The sequence below is a fragment of the Lissotriton vulgaris genome, chromosome 3_2, assembly GCF_964263255.1.
Source record: "Lissotriton vulgaris chromosome 3_2, aLisVul1.2, whole genome shotgun sequence".
NCBI lineage: Eukaryota > Metazoa > Chordata > Amphibia > Caudata > Salamandridae > Lissotriton > Lissotriton vulgaris.
Window position 1 is genome coordinate 280,367,064 of NC_141690.1, and position 21,718 is coordinate 280,388,781.

A 21,718-nucleotide genomic window follows, 5' to 3' on the forward strand; every position below is an offset into this window, starting at 1 on the left:
TTGTCCGCAAAGCAGCACAGAAATAAGATGATAGCATAAAGTTATTCTTATTTTATGTTTACTCTTCTCGCACTGCTTGAAAGCAGTGGGGCGACGTTCCTCCGCCATGGTGGATGAGCCGCCACTGCTTGAAAGAACAGTATATGTGGAGAAGGGCTGTAGCTGTTCTTTCCAGCTCCCCCTCTCCTACCCAACGGTGAGTGCCAGAGCTTGGGGCAGGAGAGTGCCCGCTCTGCCCAGCCCAGTGCCGTAAGGCCAGAGGGAAGGGAGCTCGGTCCTGCTTTCTCTCTCTGGAGGCTGAACTGGGAGGAGGGGAACGGTGACTGCTGTTGACTGCGGGGCTGGTACATTTCAAGGCTGAGGAGTGACATAGTGCCTGTAGTGGAAGCAGAGGTAAGAATAAATAAATAAGAGAGCAAGAATAAATAGATAACAAGCAGTGCGTAATGATGTACGTAAAGCGTGCGCCATAGTAATTACATTTTAAATATCATCACTGCGTGTCCAAGTCTGCTTGGAAAGTGAAAGCTGTTGCAGGAAAGCAGGCCGCGCCTGAAACTCATGAAAGAAAATAGCGCTCACAGACTAAATAGGACATATGTGTAACAACAGAAGTAATAAGGGCCAGTACTGATGGGCGTTTACAAATGAAGACGAGGCGGCACTAAGGAGGGAATAATACGCCTATTTACAAATCAGAAGCCAGCATTTACAAAGGACAATGACACAAACCAATGAAAAATATGGGCGGACAGTGGGCGGAGCTTCAAGTCCGTACTCCAATGCAGCATGCCTCGCAGCGCAGCGCATGCGCTGCCCAGGCTCGACCTAAAAAGGAGCCCAGCAGACCATAAAACAGGCCCTCAAACGGCCAAAGTCGGACACATCTGGTGGAAGTGGCGGTGGCGGTGGGTGGTCACCGTGTTTATTCATTTTATTGCATTTTTGTGATTTTATAAAGCATGGCCGTGGTCTGGACGCATCAGAGCCCTTTACAAGAGAACAGATGCCAAATGATCCAAGCAGGCGTACGGCGGGCCGCAGCAGGTACAACTGCATCGAGAGGACCTGAGTGAGGATTTTATGGGGATGCCTGAAAGAAGCGAGATCCCGTAGTCAAGCCTGGAAAGAACCAACGCCTGTACAACTGACCGTAGGTCCATGTCTGGATGATCTGCCTGACTCCCAGGCCAGCCGCAGTTGGAACCGGGGGCTCTTGGCATGGTGTCCTATGAGGCTTGAGGCTGAGTTGGCTGTTGGAGGTGAGGCCAAGTGGCATGTAAATGTAAATGTATTGTGACTTATATAGCTCACGTATCACCCGAAGGCATCAAGGCGCTTGCCTTGGGAACCCGTCCTGGCTTTTCCCTGTGAGATAACCCCTACTGGGCAACCCCAAGGTGAAAGCCAGGCATCCCGCAGCAGGTGGGCCGCCGTAGTGGAGATTAAGCAAGCTATTGCCCAGAGTTGCAGCGTGGGACCCCATGATTAGAGTAGGCACCGAGGTGAGAATTATCAAGTCCGTGGACATTTTTGGGCTCAGGACCCTGCTGCGTCGGGAATTGAACCCTGGTCCCGGGCCAGACCTCTGCATCAGGGTCTGCCGCTCTAATCAGGCACTCCGAGGCTGGGGAGCTCCATCCAATCTTGCACACTTTGATTGGCTTTCTTCAGAGACATCAGAAGCAATTCATAGTGTTTTTAGGACTTAGTTTAATGTGGTGATTCGACAGCCATGATTGATTTCTTATCAAAGTGTTGGATGGGTGGTCGACGTCATCCGGGGATGTGAGCGTCAAATAAATTTGGGCTTCATCGCCGTTCATGTTTCAGCATTTGTTAGAGTTGCGCAGAAAGGCTCAAAATAGAGATTGAATAGGGTTGGAGAAAGGATCGACCCTTGGGGGACTCCTTGTTGTAGGCTAGCTGACTTCGAGACTGATCCCAAAGTTCACTACTTGGAGCCATTCATCCGATTGGAGGGGATCCAGTTATAGATGACAACTCCCATTCCCATCTTGACCTTTAAACGTTCAGCCAATAGCCAATCGGGCTCTTTTGACCTTGACTCGGTGGCCCCCTCCCGTCCCCTAGACCTGCCTGGATTCACCTGTATTGGCCTCAAATGTTTGGCTTTTTCCACATGGATTGGATGCAGTTTGCACTAGTGATTGCTTGACGTGAGATCACAGTTGTTTTCCAGGCGCTATGCTGCTTGTGATTTTGATGTGCATTGGCCGGGATGGGTTCAAGGTTGGCAGTGCCACCTCTGGATCTTGGTATCATGTAAAACATATCACATTTAATTCACCATTCACTTCTGGACATGATGGATCTTGGAGGTTGATCAGGGCCTTGGGGCTGGGGGTGCTGGTCCTCCAGGGACCTGGGAGGCACACCTCTGTGGCTCTCTGGTGTGAGAGCTGCAGGCTGCCCCATGGGACCGAGCTTGGCCCAGTTGCACAGTCCTAACCCTCCAGAGGTGGAAGGGAGCTGTCTTGAAGGCACTTGCTGTAGAGAAGATGCACATTTGTATGGTTGGAAGCCATGCTTGCGGTGAGTTTTATTCTTTAAGACCAGTTACAGGATTTGTACTCCAAGGGTATGTTGATGTCTTTTGTGGAGCCGAGCAGCGAAGCATCTTCCTGCGCTACCCCAAGTCCCAGGTAAAGGGTATGAATGCGCTCTATTTACCCAATACGGCACATTCCTGTCATTTTCCCTTGTGCTTGAACCTTGGCAGCCTAGCACCAACGCAGGCACCCTTGCACCAATGCAGACACCCTTGCAGCAATGCAGGCGCCCTTGCACCAACGCAGGCACCCTTGCACCAACGCAGGCACCCTTGCACCAACGCAGGCACCCTTGCACCAATACAGACACCCTTGCACCAATGCAGACACCCTAGCACCAATGCAGGCGCCCTTGCAGCAACGCAGGCACCCTTGCACCAATGCAGGCACCCTTGCACCAATGCAGGCGCCCTTGCAGCAACGCAGGCACCCTTGCACCAATGCAGGCACCCTTGCACCAACGCAGGCACCCTTGCACCAACGCAGGCACCCTTGCACCAACGCAGGCACCTTTGCACCAACGCAGGCCCCCTTGCACCAATGCAGGCACCCTAGCACCAACGCAGGCACCCTTGCACCAATGCAGGCACCCTACCAACAACGCAGGCACCCTTGCACCAATGCAGGCGCCCTTGCACCAACGCAGGCACCCTTGCACCAACGCAGGCACCCTTGCACCAACGCAGGCACCCTTGAACCAACGCAGGCACCCTTGCACCAATGCAGGCACCCTAGCACCAACGCAGGCACCCTTGCACCAATGCAGGCACCCTTGCACCAATACAGGCATCCTTGCACCAACGCAGGCACCCTTACACCAACGCAGGCACCCTTGCACCAACGCAGGTACCCTTGCACCAACGCAGGCACCCTTGCACCAACGCAGGCACCCTAGCACCAATGCAGGCACCCTTGCACCAACGCAGGCACCCTAGCACCAACGCAGGCACCCTTGCACCAACGCAGGCACCCTTGCACCAACGCAGGCACCCTTGCACCAATACAGACACCCTTGCACCAATACAGACACCCTTGCACCAATGCAGGTGCCCTTGCAGCAACGCAGGCACCCTTGCACCAATGCAGGCACCCTTGCACCAACGCAGGCGCCCTTGCAGCAACGCAGGCACCCTTGCACCAATGCAGGCACCCTTGCACCAACGCAGGCACCCTTGCACCAACGCAGGCACCCTTGCACCAACGCAGGCACCCTTGCACCAACGCAGGCACCCTTGCACCAACGCAGGCACCCTTGCACCGATGCAGGCACCCTAGCACCAACGCAGGCACACTTGCACCAATGCAGGCACCCTACCAACAACGCAGGCACCCTTGCACCAATGCAGGCGCCCTTGCACCAACGCAGGCACCCCTGCACCAACGCAGGCACCCTTGCACCAACGCAGGCACCCTTGCACCAACGCAGGCACCCTAGCACCAACGCAGGCACCCTTGCACCAATGCAGGCACCCTTGCACCAATACAGGCATCCTTGCACCAACGCAGGCACCCTTACACCAACGCAGGCACCCTTGCACCAACGCAGGCACCCTTGCACCAACGCAGGCACCCTTGCACCAACGCAGGCACCCTTGCACCAACGCAGGCACCCTTGCACCAATGCAGGCACCCTTGCACCAATGCAGGCACCCTTGCAGGCACCCTTGCACCAACGCAGGCACCCTTGCACCAACGCAGGCACCCTTGCACCAACGCAGGCACCCTTGCACCAATGCAGGCACCCTAGCACCAACGCAGGCACCCTTGCACCAATGCAGGCGCCCTTGCACCAACGCAGGCACCCTACCACCAACGCAGGCACCCTTGCACCAATACAGTCATCCTTGCACCAACGCAGGCACCCTTGCACCAATGCAGGCACCCTAGCACCAACGCAGGCACCCTTGCACCAATGCAGGCACCCTTGCACCAATACAGGCATCCTTGCACCAACGCAGGCACCCTTAGACCAACGCAGGCACCCTTGCACCAACGCAGGCACCCTTGCACCAACGCAGGCACCCTTGCACCAACGCAGGCACCCTTGCACCAACGCAGGCACCCTTGCACCAACGCAGGCACCCTAGCACCAACGCAGGCACCCTTGCACCAACGCAGGCACCCTTACACCAACGCAGGCACCCTTGCACCAACGCAGGCACCCTTGCACCAATGCAGGCACCCTAGCACCAACGCAGGCACCCTTGCACCAATGCAGGCACCCTAGCACCAACGCAGGCGCCCTTGCACCAACGCAGGCACCCTACCACCAACACAGGCACCCTTGCACCAATACAGGCATCCTTGCACCAACGCAGGCACCCTTGCACCAATGCAGGCACCCTAGCACCAACGCAGGCACCCTTGCACCAATGCAGGCACCCTTGCACCAATACAGGCATCCTTGCACCAACGCAGGCACCCTTACACCAACGCAGGCACCCTTGCACCAACGCAGGCACCCTTGCACCAACGCAGGCACCCTTGCACCAACGCAGGCACCCTAGCACCAATGCAGGCACCCTTGCACCAATGCAGGCACCCTTGCACCAACGCAGGCACCCTTGCACCAACACAGGCACCCTTGCACCAATGCAGGCACCCTTGCACCAACGCAGGCACCCTTGCACCAATGCAGGCACCCTTGCACCAATGCAGATACCCTTACACCGTGGTGCAAAGGAGCCTGCATTGCATGCAGGACTGTTTTTGTGCAGGAATAGACACCTCCCAGCACAAAAACAATCCTGAGAGCCTTTTCCTCTTTCTATGTGTGCTGCAGAATGCAGCGCACAAAGAGGAAAAAAACTAGGAGAAATAAAGATATTTCTCCTCGTTAACGGCTCTCCCGGGAGGCGTATGTGTTTGGAGCATTGTCGTGTTTATCTGTTCTTGTAAATCTGGGAGAGTCAAAATCCATCGATACTGGATAAGAACCCGCATGCAGCGCCCATGGAAACGCCTCCCTGGCGCAGAGTGTTGCAACGCAGGGATTTGTGCTGCGCTACATTACGAAGGATTTATGAAGCCAAGCATGGCTACGCAAGGCAGCCTACAGTGGCTTCATAAATCTCCTTTTTTATCTGCTTCACTGTCCAGGAGGCGCTAGAGTGACACGAAGGGCTGATGAATAAACCCCCAAGAGTGGACCGCAGTAAGGATGGAAGAGCTGGGCCAAGAAACACTCCGTAGGTTGGCTTTGCGCGGCTTCATAAGTCTTCATGAGAGCCCTGCGTCATGCACGTGCCATCTTACATGGTGCAGAAGTGAGGCAGGCCCTCATTCATAAGCCCCAAGTCCCGTTTACTTTCTGCATACCTGGATTCTGCTGTTTGAGCAAGGTATCTCGTGATCAGAGAAGTACTCTTTCTATTCGGTAGATGATGCTCTGTGCCCTGATTGGCACTTTCATAACCAGCCAATCAGAAGAAAGCATTGGAATGTTGCCTTCGCAGCCTCTGCAGAGTGTTGCGGGATGTAACAGACAGAGGTTTTATGTGGTGACATGCGGCATTTGAAGGATGACGCTGATCGTCTCCATCATAAACTGGAGTCCATTACTGCAGGCTTGTGGGGGGGGGGCGCTCAACCCAATGACGTGGGCTGATGAGACACGACTTATCACATAATCATCAGAGCAGGAGACATTACTATGAGTAAGACGTGAGAGGTAGGGTGTCAGAGTTACAGGAATACTCATGCACCGCAGTGAAGATTAGCAGTCTGTCTGTCTGTCTGTCTGTCTGTCTGTCTATTTGTCTATTGATCCATCTATCTGCTGTCTGTCAATCTGTCGGTCAGCCTGTCTGTCTGTATAGACATATTTGGTGAATCTGCAATATATTCCCCATAGGAAATATTTGGCCACCTTGAAGTTACTTCACTAAGTTGCTGTTCACCCTATGTGGGAAGGGTATGCCCAGACGTGGGTCCCTTGCTCACTAAGCCACTGGAGTCAAGCTATCCTGGCTGAAGACGGCTGATAGCCAGAAACCAGTCCCAGGATGCTTGTTTCCGGTCCAGGGAAGGCATGGCTTGGCAGTTCGGTCTGGACTGTTCCCATGAGGCACAGGGTCTAGACTGATTTGCATATGGCCATGTCTGAACTGGGGTGGCTTGGTGAGCAAAATAAGGATGGATTAAACCCAGATCTGTGACTGGGGGTGAATGTTTAGCCATTGTGCAACATTCCGTCCATCATCTTTTTTGTTTTGCCTGGTCAGGGGCGGCGGAAGTTATAAGGAGTTTTAAACGAGTCTTTAAAACAGAGTTTCATTCGATTTCTGACAAATGACAACTTTGAACCTGAACGAAAATGTGTCAAAGTTGGTGGTGACAAAGGGCGCATTTTCTTTTTATTGAGAACACAAAAGAGAGAACAAGTGAGAAACAAAATTGAGGCTACCATGATAGATAGTGCAAATACAAAGAGAACAAGCATTGGCAAAGCCAATAGGTCTCACCTTTAACATGCCAGTGCTGGCCATTTGTGAGTGGACTCTTTCTGGTTAACACAAACACCCCAAAGGGCAGCTGTGCCCTCAATAGCAGATGTTTCTTGTAATGGGGTGTTGCTCATTTTATCGAATTTGGAAGAGAGTCTGCAGGACGATGAAATGGTCCTGCCTCGATGCTCCTGACCGATGGGCATTGGTCTTTCATGGCCTTTGTCTGTTGAACCCCGCAGCCCTCTCACGCGACTCCTCTGCCTTTCCCTGGGACTCCTCCATTCCTCTTTCCTCCACTGACCCATTTGATATTACTACTCTCTGCCTCCTTGTTCTGTCTCCTTTCCAGAAACGCTCCATGGCAGCCATCTTCCACCTATTACTGTGCTCCGCTTCGCATTATCTTCACACCCCTGAACGACGACTCGGTCATCGACAGTCTTCCATCTGTGACCCTAGTTCGCTTCTCTCCTCCACACCCTGTGTTTTCCCCTCCACATCCCCTGTATTTAGTAACCTATCGCCTTCCTTGTGCTGGTACCCTAAACTTTCTTGTGATCTTATACTCCCAGATCTGCTGGCCAAGACTCATGTTGTTTATGTTAATTAAATGTTACTTCCTTACAGGAGGTCACTCAGGGGGGAAGAGCCAAAGAGTGACCGCAAAGAACCCCTGATTCTCACTGTCGTGGTCCCCCCGGCCCTTCAGCAGAGCCCAACTCCAGGACACCTCAATATAGACGTCATATATGAGACGCCCGCCTGAAACCACCCAGATGCCAATGCTTGTTCTTGTGCGAGGAGTCCTTCTCTGCACCCCACCCCACAGCAATAACCTCCAGGAAACACAAATGCATCCTAAACCCATGTCGAGGCACAAAGGGCTTTATTTACATCTCCTACGTTTAAAAAGTCTCATTGCCTTACCTCTTAATAAAATGACCCCGTCTCTGTACGTTATATCTGAAAGCAGCTCTCTCAACGTGCTCGCGACACTCCATATACCCGCTGACCACTCCCGCCACGCTCTACCCATGCACTCTCGCACCACTAACCACTCAAGCTCCACTCGTGTTATACCCAGCACCATCGAAAACTCGGGTCATGCCCGTATTATAGCAACACCACCGAGCACTCACACCCAAAACCCGCTATGCCAAGCACCACTAAGCACGCACACCACACACTCGCTATGACAACCACCACTGAAAACTCGCACTAAGCACCAGTGTGCACTCGCACCATGCACTCGACATTACTTAGCACTAGTGGGCTCTCGCACCACACCTTCGCTTTGTTAAGCACCGCTGTCAACTAGCACCAAGCACTCTAAATCCCAAACACTAGTGAGCACGTGCACCAAGCACTCTAAATCCCAAACACTAGTGAGCACGTGCACCATTCACTCACAATGCCAAACACTACTGAGCTCTTGCACCAAGCACTCGCTATACCAAGCACTGCTGAACACTCACGCCATGCACTTGCCATTACTAAGCTTTACTCAGCACTTCCACGACACACTCGCTATACCAGGCACCAATGAACACTTGCACCATGCACTTGCTATTACTACGTACTACTGAGCACTTGCACTAAACACTCACTATACCAAGCACTACTGAACAATCGCATCACACACACACTAAACCAACCACCACTGAACACTCGCACCACACACTACCCTTGCACTCTTGAACCACTAACCACTCAAGCTCCACTCTTGTTATACTAGGCACCATCGAAAACTCGGATCATGCCTGTGTTATAGCAACACCAACGAGCACTCACCCCAAAAACCCGCTTCGCCAAGCACCACTAAGCACGCACACCACACACTTGCTATGACAACCAGCACTGAACACTTGCACCAGGCACTCTCTATACCAATCAGTACTGAATACTCGCACCACACACTCGCTATCCCCTGCACCACAGAACATTCGCACCACGGACTCGCCATTACTAAGCATAACTGCGCACTTGCACCAAGTACTTGCTATTCCAAGCACTACACACTTGCCATTACTAAGTACTACCGAGCGCTCGCAGCATGCATTCCCTATACCAAGCACCAATGTGCACTCGCACCATGCACTCGCCATTACTAAGCACCTTACTGAGCACTCACACCATGCACTTGCTTTGTTAAGCACCACTGAGCTCTCACACCAAGCACTCCAAATCCCAAGCACTACTGAGCACTTGGCCCATGTAGTCACCAAGTACACCAGTGAGCACTCGCTATACCGAGCACCGCTGAGCACTTGCAACATGCACTCGCTATACTGAGCACCGCTGAGCACTTGCAACATGCACTCGCTATATCGAGCACCGCTGAGCACTTGCAACATGCACTCGCTATACCGAGCACCGCTGAGCACTTGCAATATGCACTCGCTATACCGAGCACCGCTGAACACTTGCAACATGCACTCGCTATATCGAGCACCGCTGAGCACTTGCAACATGCACTCGCTATACCGAGCACCGCTGAGCACTTGCAACATGCACTCGCTATACCGAGCACCGCTGAACACTTGCAACATGCACTCGCTATACTGAGCACCGCTGAGCACTTGCAACATGCACTCGCTATATCGAGCACCGCTGAGCACTTGCAACATGCACTCACTATACCGAGCACCGCTGAGCACTTGCAACATGCACTCGCTATACCGAGCACCGCTGAACACTTGCAACATGCACTCGCTATATCGAGCACCGCTGAGCACTTGCAACATGCACTCGCTATACCGAGCACCGCTGAGCACTTGCAACATGCACTTGCTATACCGAGCACCGCTGAACACTTGCAACATGCACTCGCTATACTGAGCACCGCTGAGCACTTGCAACATGCACTCACTATACCGAGCACCACTGAGCACTTGCAACATGCACTCACTATACCGAGCACCGCTGAGCACTTGCAACATGCACTCGCTATACCGAGCACCGCTGAGCACTTGCAACATGCACTCGCTATATCGAGCACCGCTGAGCACTTGCAACATGCACTCACTATACCGAGCACCGCTGAGCACTTGCAACATGCACTCACTATACCGAGCACCGCTGAGCACTTGCAACATGCACTCACTATACCGAGGACCGCTGAACACTTGCAACATGCACTCACTATACCGAGCACCGCTGAGCACTTGCAACATGCACTCACTATACCGAGGACCGCTGAACACTTGCAACATGCACTCACTATACCGAGCACCGCTGAGCACTTGCAACATGCACTCACTATACCGAGCACCGCTGAGCACTCACACCATGCACTTGTTAACACTAAGCACTACTGATCACGCGCACCAGACATCACCGAGCACAAATACCAAAAACTCGTTATACCAAGCACCACTGAGCACCCACAAACAATAGTTGCTTTGCCAGGCACTATCAAGCACTCGCACCACACACTCACTATACTAAGCACGACTGAGCACTCGCACTCACTGTAACATGGTGCACCTCTGAGCACGTGCACCATGCTCTCAGAAACCAGGTGCAACACTTGTGCAACACTTGTTGTAACAGACACCAACAAACACTTATCAACAGAAACAAGACAATGAAGCACCTCACTCCAGTGTCAGTGAATTGTCAACATCCTTGGAACATTGCAATAAAATAATAACATTGACCGTGCCCCGCCCCCCCAGTGTGTAAGGAGGTAAATGCATACTCCATCTAGTTATCCTTCAATCCCCTTAACTGGGACCTCGTTTAGGGGGGCCTCTGGCTAAATCAGTTCTGGAGGATAAGGGGGCGCAGGTCCCGGTGGGGCTGATGAATTGGGCCAAGAGTGGAAGCGCTCACTGTCCCCTTGTCTTGGGCCAGTGTCCAGGTCATCACCCGTGAACGACTTCCGGTTCCAGGCGAGCCCCCAGAATCCCTGTCCCAGCCACGGTTACACCAGAGCTGGCCATGCCATGGGAAAGCGAATAAGGTTTTTAAGACCAGGGTTTGGCCTCAGTCTTATCCTTCCCCCCCTCTCCAGCCTAGACCTGTCCTGGCGCACTCCAGTCCACCTCCCTCTCCACCCCCCTTTTCCCCCCCATGTCTCATGCTCTTCCATCCTCTGCTCGAGGTTTCTTCTCTCACACATCTTTGTCTTTCACTATTGTTTCTCTTCTTTCACTTTTGTCCTGCTGCTGACGTCACACATATATTGTGTCAAACTTGCAGCTTCCACCATTGCAAGCCCTGGGGGTCCCTTCGCTCTCTTCCTGGTTGGCACACTGTCCATGGGGGGAGTTCCTGTCTTTGCCCCCCCTCACACACACACACACGAACTCACTATCTCCGTCCGCCTGTTTGTCAAACTTCCCTTCTCTACTCCTATCCCCTCTCCCTTGCTTTCCTTCCGGTGGCTTCTTTTCCACTTCCGGTTTTGTTTTCTCTGCACCTGTTCTCCCACTCCTCCTCTGCCATGTCCAGGGCAGGCATGGATCTGTTTCCTAATGTGAGTGTCTCTCCCACACTCGGGCTCTCTCAGGGTGGGTCCTGTCCTCTCACCCCTCCAGTGGGTCTGCCAGGCCCGGCTCTCTCTCGGGTGTGATCTCTCCCACATTGGGCTCTCTCTGGTGTGAGGAGTGTCTCTCCCACACTGGGCTCTCTCTCTGGTGTGAGTGAGGAGTGTCTCTCCCACACTGGGCTCTCTCTGGTGTGAGTGAGGAGTGTCTCTCCCACATTGTGCTCTCTCGGGTGTGAGGAGTGCCTCTCCCACACTGGGCTCTCTCTGGTGTGAGTAAGGAGTGTCTCTCCCACACTGGGCTCTCTCTGGTGTGAGTAAGGAGTGTCTCTGGGCTCTCTCTGGTGTGAGTAAGGAGTGTCTCTCCCACACTGGGCTCTCTCTGGTGTGAGGAGTGTCTCTCCCACACTGGGCTCTCTCTGGTGTGAGTAAGGAGTGTCTCTCCCACACTGGGCTCTCTCTGGTGTGAGTAAGGAGTGTCTCTCCCACACTGGGCTCTCTCGGGTGTAAGGAGTGTCTCTCCCACACTGGTCTCTCTCAGGTGTAAGGAGTTTCTCTCCCACACTGGTCTCTCTCTGGTGTAAGGAGTGTCTCTCCCACACTGGGCTCTCTCTGGTGTGAGGAGTGTCTCTCCCACACTGGGCTCTCTCGGGTGTGAGGAGTGTCTCTCCCACACTGGGCTCTCTCTCTGGTGTGAGTGAGGAGTGTCTCTCCCACACTTGGGGCTCTCTCGGGTGTGAGGAGTGTCTCTCCCACACTGGGCTCTCTCGGGTGTGAGGAGTGTCTCTCCCACACTGGGCTCTCTCAGGTGTAAGGAGTGTCTCTCCCACACTGGGGCTCTCTCGGGTGTGAGGAGTGTCTCTCCCACACTGGGCTCTATGTGGTGTGAGTAAGGAGTGTCTCTCCGACACTGGGCTCTCTCGGATGTGAGGAGTGTCTCTCCGACACTGGGCTCTCTCTGGTGTGAGGAGTGTCTCTCCCACACTGGGCTCTCTCGGGTGTGAGGAGTGTCTCTCCCACACTGGGCTCTCTCTCTGGTTTGAGTGAGGAGTGTCTCTCCCACACTTGGGGCTCTCTCGGGTGTGAGGAGTGTCTCTCCCACACTGGGCTCTCTCGGGTGTCAGGAGTGTCTCTCCCACACTGGGCTCTCTCAGGTGTAAGGAGTGTCTCTCCCACACTGGGGCTCTCTCGGGTGTGAGGAGTGTCTCTCCCACACTGGGCTCTATGTGGTGTGAGTAAGGAGTGTCTCTCCGACACTGGGCTCTCTCGGATGTGAGGAGTGTCTCTCCCACACTGGGCTCTCTCTGGTGTGAGGAGTGTCTCTCCCACACTGGGTCTCTCTCGGGTGTGAGGAGTGTCTCTCCCACACTGGGCTCTCTCTCTGGTGTGAGTGAGGAGTGTCTCTCCCACACTTGGGGCTCTCTCGGGTGTGAGGAGTGTCTCTCCCACACTGGAGCTCTCTCGGGTGTAAGGAGTGTCTCTCCCACACTGGTCTCTCTCAGGTGTAAGGAGTGTCTCTCCCACATTGTGCTCTCTCGGGTGTGAGGAGTGCCTCTCCCACACTGGGCTCTCTCGGGTGTGAGGAGTGTCTCTCCCACACTGGGCTCTCTCTGGTGTGAGTAAGGAGTGTCTCTCCCACATTGGGCTCTCTCGGGTGTGAGGAGTGTCTCTCCCACACTGGGCTCTCTCGGGTGTGAGTAGTGTCTCTCCCACACTGGGCTCTTTCGGGTGTAAAGAGTGTCTCTCCCACACTGGGCTCTCTCGGGTGTAAGGAGTGTCTCTCCCACACTGGGGCTCTCTCGGGTGTGAGGAGTGTCTCTCCCACACTGGGCGGCTCTCTCGGGTGTGAGGAGTGTCTCTCCCACACTGGGGCTCTCTCGGGTGTGAGGAGTGTCTCTCCCACACTGGGGCTCTCTCGGGTGTGAGGAGTGTCTCTCCCACACTGGGCTCTCTCTGGTGTGAGTAAGGAAGGTCTCTCCCACACTGGGCTCTCTCGGGTGTAAGGAGTGTCTCTCCCACACTGGGCTCTCTCGGGTGTAAGGAGTGTCTCTCCCACAATGGGGCTCTCTCGGGTGTAAGGAGTGTCTCTCCCACACTGGGCTCTCTCGGGTGTAAGGAGTGTCTCTCCCACAATGGGGCTCTCTCGGGTGTAAGGAGTGTCTCTCCCACACTGGGCTCTCTCAGGTGTAAGTAGTGTCTCTCGCACACTGGGGGCTCTCTCGGGTTGGTTCTCCCTCTCACCTCTCCAGTGGGTCTGCCAGGCCTGGCTCTCTCTCTGATGTAAGTAAGGAGGGTCTCTCCCACGCTGGGGTTCTTTAGGGTGGGCCTGGGTTGAGGTGGGCCCTTCCCTCTCACCCCTCCATGCCAAGGTGTGTGTCGCGTGCCAGGGTGGCTGCAAGCAGGGGCGGTGTTAGCACAGCAGGGGTCAGCGTGGGAGACATCGCCCCCCCTCCGCCCCCCCAGGCTGGAGCAGATTACCGCGCGGGTAGAGGTGATGGACTCGCTTCGCCTCCTAAGACTTGGGGGATATATCCGCCCCGGGCGGCTCGGATGCGGCTGGGATGAGGCGCACCCGTCTACAAACACGTGTCGAGCTGTGTTAGGTTAATTAGTCACGACAGCCTCGAGCCAGAGAGCGCTCCGTGTGATCTGTGGCAGTTTCCATAATCCAGCGGCCCGAGCTGCCGACTGCGGAGCTGGGGGTCCGGTTTCGAGTCTCGGGGTCGCCCTACAGCCTGTGATTCTGGAAAAATCGCCTACTCTCCCCGTGTCGTGTGACTCGTGTCCATGCGCAGCGCCTAGACACCCTCGGGCCTCACCGCTATATAAATCTACTCTGATCTACTCCCGGAGCAGGCGTGCTTGGGAAACCTCGGCGCGCATGCGCAGGCGTCACACTGAGGCGGTAACAAGGTCCATAGCGCCGTTCAGCCGTCTCAAGGCGCTGTAACCAGCTGTGACATTCACATTTAGGCTCGGGTAGAGGTTGGCTGTAAATGTGACCCCATCACTGGCTTTGGGACTCGAAGCGTCGACCCCAGGCCCTCTCTCGCCTGGCATGGGGCACTGGAGAGGCCCCCCGCCGGGCACATGTACATATTTAAGGGGTACAAATAAAACCGGGCAGCAAATGGCGGCCACTGGTCAAACATTCTCCTAGACACTTTGGAGCGGGGGTTGGGTGGTGTGGTGGGGTGAGGTTGTCCCCAACTTCACCAAGGACGTTGAGGTTAAAGGGGTTGTCCCCGTCTGGGAAATCCACTGAGGCAAGAAACCCGGGAGTACCCATGGACTGCACCCACCTCGCCCTTGACCCCTGGTGAATGATGTCACCAGCAGTGCTTCCATCTGTGCCCCCCCCCCCCCTCGGTTTCTCACGGAAGGGTCAGGCGGGCCACCCACACCCTATGCAGTCCAGGATGGGCTGTACCTGGGGGCAGCAGTCCGCCGGCTCTCAAGTTATGTTATGCTATGTTAAAAATTCTCATACCGCGCACGTTCACCGAAACGGTTTCTTGGCGCTCAAAACAGATGCGGAGGGCGAGGGCCGAAGTTTACTCAAAGGCAGCTTTGAAGAGGAACGTATTCAATATCCTGCGAACACATTCATAAGAAGGGCAGTGACAAGGCGTCAAATGCCACAGAAAGCAGTGGTGGCTACTACACCCGGGACTGAGTAACCCCATCACCCAGCCTCCCGGCTCTCTGCAATGCCCGCAGGGCCACCCTATGCGTTCATCCGTCAAGTGCAGCTTCAAACATCCAAGCAGCCCAGTGATCGCCGCCCTGCGACCTGTCAGACACACTGTGAACCTCCTTAGACCCCCCCAAAGAAACACCAGAGAGACCACCCGGAACTCAAAGGGAATGAACACAACCTAACACAACCTATCGTGCTGGAAAGCGCGCGTTCACCCAGAAGTGCGTCTTGGCGCTGAATAAGAGCGGTTTATTGTACATGTAAGTAGTTGTCCCCCCGAACAGATTACACCGGACCGAAGAGCACCAGCACTATTGACCTCACCACCCACACCACAGGTTACAGGCTCCCCAGTCCTCCCCCCCCCCCTCCCCGCGCTGAGCACACGTACACACCGCAGCCATAACAGCATCTCTGGCCATCACACACGGCAATGAAACACCCCCACACGAGGCACCGTGTGCGCCCCACACTCCCAACCACACGCAGCCGTCAAGAGCCATCCGCCGTCCTCAGAAGCGCCGCAGCGCCTCACTAGGGATTCGAGGCGCTAATAAATACCATGCCGGCCTAAGAAAGATGAAGGCTATGTTGACCGATCTAAGATTGGGCACGCGCTCTGCGGCTCACAACAGATGACAGCGGGGAGTGTTTCACTCGCTGAGCCACCTCCTCTGCCCGTCTTTCTCCTTTCCTCTGCCCCCTTCGTCCCCCAGACTCTCCTCGGACGGACTGGAAGCACCCCCTCCCCCCCCCCCCCCCACAGACACACTTCCTGCTAGAGACAAACACACACCAACTTCATAGCTGGGAGATCACGAGGCGCCAGGCCCAGATGCGCCCAGAGGCGGCCAGGAAACAGGGCTTCCTTACAAGAGGCATCCGGGGAGCAGCGACATCTGGAAGGGACACAGATGTGCAGAGGGGCTGCCCGGCTGTCAAGGGCGGCGCTGGGATCCTTCCCCGCGCCAAGTCTCGCTTCCTACGTTTTATGTGAGCAAGAAGCGGGCGTGTCTGTGGCATACATGAGGCACGTGAGCCACGTGTGTAGATCGAGCACTGTCACGAGTAACACAGACATGGAGTGAACATGTAGAGAGCATGTCCAGGAGCTCAGCCAGGATCTGTGGGATCTGGTAACCCCCCCACCCCCCTGAAGAGCCATAGAAAGGGAATGGTAAACGGGGAAGGAAGACGGGTGTCATTTCCTGTCATGTAAAGGTCACTTCCTGTCACCTTTCCAGAGCTACCAAGTGGCCCCGTGCCACCTCCACTAGGCTGGCTTATTAGCCAACATTGGGGTTGACGCCCGTGCGTCCGTCAGGACAGTCTCACGCTTGAGTCCAGTGCTTTAAATGGGCCGGTACTCACCGGTACTGAGTACTGGCACTTCTTTGATTTATCACTCTGAGTACCGACAGGAGGTATTTTAAAGAAAAAAGTGTGCATGTCAAACAGCTCCGATCCAGGGCTCACCAGCCCCTGGAATCAGGGAAACAAAACGCTTTCCTTTTATTACATTGGAAATAAACTTTGGTTAACTCTTGGGAACTTGAGAGACCACGGACCTGTAGCATCCCTATTGTAAAAATTGACCCCAAGTCTGACATACGATACTACTCATTTTGCTATTTTTAAATACAGATGTAACTCATAGGCTTTATTTAATTCATGTTTTCTTTATTACATGTTTGCGTCTAAGGACCGCCCAAAGCTTATCAGATGAATAGACATTTCGCCGGCGCAAGGCACAAGCCAGCTGAACAGGAAACGCTGGGCTAAGCCAAACTGTCCCATAGTTCTTTTATTGTGTGCATAAATGATGAAACTGTAGTTTATTTTTATGAACTTTTGCCTTGAGCGATTCCTTTTTGTAAAGGTTTTTAGTAACTTATGCAATAAAATTACTTACTTACTTACTTACTTACTTAATTACTTACTTAATTACTTACTTACACAGAAAAAAGAAAGAAACACACCCTATCCTGGCCTAAACACAACCCCCGGGAACAGAAAAACAAACAGCTCAGCCACAAACAGAAGCACAGAGAAAACACACAAACATGCCCTCTTAGGTACACAAACACACAGGGCCCGATTCACCAAAGTAATCTAAGACAAAATCCTAACTTTACGACTTTCGGTATTCACAAAAGGCATTTAGGAGTAGGAAAGTTAAATGCCTTTTGTGAATACCGAAAGTCGTAAAGTTAGGATTTTGTCGCAGATTACTTTTGTGAATCAGCCCACAGTATCCAGGCACGTGTACGCAAACCTGGAAGAGGGAAACAACCCGTTCAAACTCTGACAAGTACAAAGACAAGACAGGAACACACACTCATAGAACACAACACACAACACCCAGACACATGTACACAAACCGTTCAAACTCTAATAGGTACAAAGACAAGACAGAAACACACAGATGCACAACAGCACACAATGTCCGGGCACATGCACACAATCCACTGGAAGGGGAAAAGAAACAGTTAATACACAAACTCTTACAAGCAGAGAGACAAAACAGAGACACACTCTCCTAGATATACAAAAACACAAAATATGCAGGCACAGGCAGACAAACCTCATTAAGAGGAAAACAAAAAGTTCAAACACAAAAACTTCCAAACAAAGACACAAAACAGAAACACGCACTCTGAGATACACAGCATTCAGTCACATGTACACAAACCCATCGAAGACGTGGCGGAGAGACTCAGATTCTCACAGTCACACAAAGACAAGGCTGAACAGCATACTCCTAGACACGCACACATATATGACGGCAACACAAACACGTGAATAGAAATAAAGATTTGTTGACCTACACAAAACACGCACAGTGTGCCAGCCTGAGCCCGTATTACAGCGGCGCATTCAAGAGAAATACTGTTTAAAAGCTGCTCCATGTTTCTCTAAGCAGGTGACACCTCCCCCAAAGGCATGTCTGGGGGGGCGGGTCATAGGTTCAGCTGTCTGTCCTCCAAAAGCTGCCTATAGGAGGCGCACTTTCAGTGTGCCACTTTTTTGTCGTGCACTTTTAGTGCACCTCCAAAAAAGCCTGTTTGTCTCTGCACCGCGTCTTTAATACAGTGCGGCCACTTGCAAATGAAGGAATGCTATTTAATATTCGCTCTGCGGTGACATGTGCACCGCACTATCAGTATTACAGAAAGTGACGCACAAGCGTTTGTGGCCCCTCCTGTAATACTGAAATGCTCTGGGGGCACACAAAGTGGGCGCCTACACCACTGTGCTCCGGTGCACTTTATGTAATAGAGCCAATGGGGCCGTATTCCACATAGTGCGGGGGGGGGGGGGGTGCAGCGGACATTTGCGCCCGCTTTGCATACCCCGTGGTACTTTAGTATTACAGAAGGAGTTGCGCATAGTTGTGGGCCCCCTTCTATAATACCGAGAACGCTGGTGCACATGTAGCACCATCGCTATCACCATAGAGTGTTCCCTCATTTGCATGGGGGCGTGGCTCTGTCCAAATGAGGAAATCTGTTTGCCTCTGGGCCGGTGCCGTATTATAGAGGCGGCTCACAGGTGAAGAAGCTGTCAGGGGGCGCACTCACAGTGCGCCCCCTGATGGCCATCCTCTCGAGGAGGGAAAGGGGGTCCCAGGGACACTCCCACACACCCCCTTGCAGTCACTCACTGCACCCCCCTGCAAGGGGATCTCTATTCCCCTTTAAAAGCGCAGGCAGGTGCCGCATGCACAGTGAAACGCGGCGCGGCTTCTTCAAAGCCGCTCCATATTTAAAGTGCGCCCTATGTGTGATACAGCTCCAGATGTTTCCTTCTGATAGTGAAGTAGCGCCTGGGGTTGGAAGGGTCGGAAGCGGAAAAAGACAAGCATTAGTCTGTCTTCTAAAGCCCCTAAGCACGGAAAGCGATTGAGTCAGACGCAGAAACATGGTGTGTGAGGGTGGACACAGACCCCAGCTCCCCACAGACACCAGTTCCAAACAGATGAAAAGCCCCTCCCCCCCCAGGCTGCCTGTGTTTTGCAGATAAGGAGCCCCATGCCCACACAGACTTCCCCAGATGTCCTGCTCTGTACCCCAGGGACATGGTCGGGCTCCGGCTTTACCCCTGCCTTGCCCTTGACCCACACATCGAATGCTCAGTATTGCACACCTACATTACACTCACAGACAGAAAGGGTGTCCAGGAGGTGCATGTCTGCTGGGAAAGGACGCTTTGTGTTATACGCCATAAAGGACCCTCCTCGCCCTCCAGTGCAGTCAAAGAAGTAAAAAGACATCAAGGATGCGACAACGTTTGGAGGTGCGTGTACACACATCCACTTTAGATACACAAGTGGTAGAGCAAGTGTCGGGAGGGAGGGGGTTACAAGGCTGCAGACTGGAGAACTGTGTAAAGGAAGCAGATACACAAAACCCTAAACCGCTAGAGTTTATAAAAAAAAAATACACTGGCAAAATGTCTCTCAGAATTATGTCCCCAGACAGATATCTACCTGTTTCAATGTACTAAACCCAGCCAGACCCACTTCCCTAGGACTTTAGCATTGGGGTAAATCACAGGATTAGCAGTTTTCTGGAACATGCTCGTTAGCAGGTTTAGATGCCGTGGGCATTTTTCTAGAGAGATATTTATATAGGGTCGGTCTTATCACAACATTTAGATAGCGCTTATTATCTCTATGTGGGGTGCTGAAGCACTGGTTACATGAGTAATATACTACACCATGTAGGGCGTGTGGTGAACGGATGTTGTCTTTGGTGTGATCCTATGTGGGAAGTGTTTCCATGTCATGCGTGATGACCACCGAGGTGCGGTTATCCTGTTATGGGACGCAGCACAAAGAAATATGGTGCACAATGAAGTGTGAGAACCAGACGCGTAGTCAGGGCCGGCTCTAGACCTGTGCAACCGGTGCCACTGTACTGGCCACTTTCAGTGAGGGTGCCATTTTTAGGTCTCGCCTAGGCAGCATTTGCGCTGTCTCTACGAGACATGCTGTATTCAGGATTTGTGCATAAAGCTCCGCCCACTTTCTGCCCATCGTTTTAATTGGCTCCTATCCTTAACCTTTGTAAATGGTGGCTTTTTACTGGTCAATAGTCAATAGGTAGTCAATAGGTAGACCTCTTTTGGCCACATATGGTACTGCACCCTGCAACTTGGCTGGGTAAAAAAAGACATTGGCATTTATGATGCCAATATCTCAACTCAAACAAATGCGAGACTGGTTGCATTTCCAATGCAATAGGTCTTTCGCATTTGAGCTGTTGGCATTGAAAATGACAGTGTTTTTTTACTTTGGCTTTTTATATCATTGTCAATAGTGCTATGCAAATATATTAATTCCACTGCAAATAAAAACAAAACAAAACCTTCTGACCCCTCTTTTTAATTGCCCCCTGCCCCTGTCCTTTTTAAATAGTGTTTTTTCATTGGCCAATAAGCTTAGTAATCTCTCCCTAGTAACACATTGTCTCTTCTTGTAAACTCCCATGAGAACATCCTCGGTTATATGTGTTGTTACTCCATTAGTTTTCAGTACAGCCTCAGAACACTATTTTTATTAATGGGCTTTCAACAGACCACCTGCTTTATACACAGTGAAGCTTGCGGTGGTTATTTTACTCACTAGCACATCTCACATTTATATGAGACCGTCTTTAAAATTCCCTTCATCAGCTCCCCACAGAGCAAAACCTAATCTGGAATTAATATAATAATTCTTTTGTCACATTTCAAAGCTATTAATTGCATATATGGACATAGATATTTAAATGTACTAGTAGTACTGTCTTGCATGCAATGTATTATGGGTAGAAAGGATTTACCATATCTTATGCAGGGTGCAGTACCATGTGTGACCAAAAGCGATCCCCTGGGACCTCTCTTGGCCACATATGGTATTGCACCTTGCAATATAGCTAGGTAAAAAAAAAACATGGGAATTTATAATGCCAATATCTCAAACTTCAACAAATGCGAGACTTATTGCATTTCCAATGCAATCGGTCTTGTATTTGTTAAAGTTAGGGCAGTTGGCATTGAAAATGACAATGTTTTTTTACTTTTGCTTTTGTATAACATTGGCAATAGTGCTATGCAAATATAATAACTCCATTGCAAATTAAAACAAGCATTTGCAATGCAATAGGTCTCGCATTTGCAAGAGTTGGAGCTATTGGCTTGTAAATGACAATACCTTTTATTAATTTGTTTTGAAAACACTTTGTACGTATAGTCCTTGCTTAAGAGAAGCATGGGTGGCTGTAAAAGAGACTGCCAGCCTTGCTTCTCATAAGCATGGACTGTAAGTACAAAGTGCTTGTTCACGCACGACTTGCAGGTTTTCAAAAGCATAAGAGAAAATCCAGGAGGAAATAGCGAGGTTAATTCATAAAATATCGTCTGTTTCTGGGTGACCAGCCATACGGCAGATAACCCTTTAGGGTCATAGGATCAGAGGAGGTCACATTCTAATAGGGCATGAACATCTCCTCCTGACTTCTCATTA

At 52.3% G+C, this 21,718-nt stretch overlaps 1 protein-coding gene across 9 annotated transcripts in view; it reads left to right on the forward strand.

Annotated features, from left to right (window-relative positions):
- RTKN (rhotekin) overlaps positions 1-21,718 on the forward strand; it is a 570,155-nt gene that overhangs the window by 369,510 nt on the left and 178,927 nt on the right. The gene's annotated exons all lie outside the window — the stretch shown is intronic.